The following is a 1,682-nucleotide window of genomic DNA, read 5'->3' as shown; positions in this document are numbered from 1 at the left end:
TTCCGCTGTCTGATGTGTTTGTGATCCGCCTGTCTCCGTCCAGGGTATTTAAGCACCACTGCAGGCTCGATACACAAACATGCGCACAGTCCAGGGTCACATCCAGGGGACAGCTGCTTCCGCCCCCATGTGGAAACATCCGTCACCGTTTGGTAAAATCTGAGAGCGAGCACAAATACTCCTGTCAGCTCCTTCAGTTGCTGAAATAGTGAAGTGGACCGGCGCCGTTCAATTAACGTTACAGTTTTCACGTGACGTCACGGAGCCCCGCTCTTGCGGATGAATGATGGAAACTGGGGGTCTAGTTAGCACCTGCTGTAGGCCACTTAACCACTGTAGTTTAATTCAACTTAAATGAAAGATTTTTTTTTATGTGGATGCTCCCATGACTGCCTTAACTAACAGTGCTGCCTGTTTACACCGTACAAAAGTGTCCACCTGAAGATGGCCCTGATTCCTTTAATCAAGCATATTAACTTATTACTAGGTTGAGGCTTTAGGTTTGATCAGTTATGTTTTATTGCAGAGTGAAGGAAACCATTTAACTGCTGTTTCAAGTAGCCTAAAGTCAACTCAAAGTTGAAGGGCTGGGCTGCTGATTCTAACCACTGTCCAGTAGGTGGCGGTAGTCAGATGAAAGCGTCACTCAAACAAGCACAACAAGAAGAAGAAATACAAGCCTGAGCAATCTGAGTATGTGTTTGAGCAAAGATTGCCAGAAACAGAAGTGAAGAGAATATATTGATGTTTTTGAAATTATAAGGTAGACTTTTAGGCCTAGAATTGCATATTTGCTCTGATAAATGTATCCATCTTTGTAATATCCTAAAAACGTGTTCATCTTTGCACACACATGGGCAGAGCATGACAAACTTCTACTTTACTACATTGGCTGTTCTTTATAGAATAGTAGAGAGGAGAAACCATGGATTCAGTTACATTAACTTGGACTCAAGAATCCACACAACTGTCCTGCTCTGTAAGACCGAACAGTTGAAGTTGTCAGAAAAAAATGAGTTGTGTTAAGTTAAAGACCTGAAATAGCTATTTCAGCTCTATCTTTGACTGAATAGAACTAGTTTTTAGTTTTGCTTACAGTACTTAATCACATGAGCATTTTTTGTCATTGTAATCAAATTATTCGACAGTCATCTCTTGATTTGCATTTCCTTGAACACTTATGGGCGTTCAACACTTCTGCACCATGAGTGAAGTTACTGGCTGAGTTAGAGAAGTCTCACCTATTGGGAGCAACCACAATTTAGTGGTGGGCAATACTGCAAAATTTAATATCGATCCGATACCAAGTAAATACAGGACCAGTATCGATACTGATCCTTTTACTTGAAAAAGCAGCGGTATACATAATTTTTAGATTGATAAAAATAAGGCCAATAAAAACTCAAAAACCATAATGTATCACTTAATTATAAATTTTAATTAATGGAACAAATTATTTTCTAAGTAAACCATATTTCAAAGCTGGATTTTAACTGAAATTTGTTAGTAATATGGGACTTGTTTTATCTAGTTTGTAGGTCTACTGTACCCAATGGTTGGACTCTTTAAATGAATGAATTAATCTGTGTACTATTCAATGTGTGGTTTGAGGAAATGCTGCAAACAACAATCTGCATTTTTGGAAAAGGCAGTCAAATTATTGGTGAAAAACAAGTCAATAA

This window comes from Cheilinus undulatus, linkage group 16 (genome assembly GCF_018320785.1).
Source record: "Cheilinus undulatus linkage group 16, ASM1832078v1, whole genome shotgun sequence".
Classification (NCBI taxonomy): domain Eukaryota; kingdom Metazoa; phylum Chordata; class Actinopteri; order Labriformes; family Labridae; genus Cheilinus; species Cheilinus undulatus.
This window is presented reverse-complemented; position numbering follows the sequence as displayed.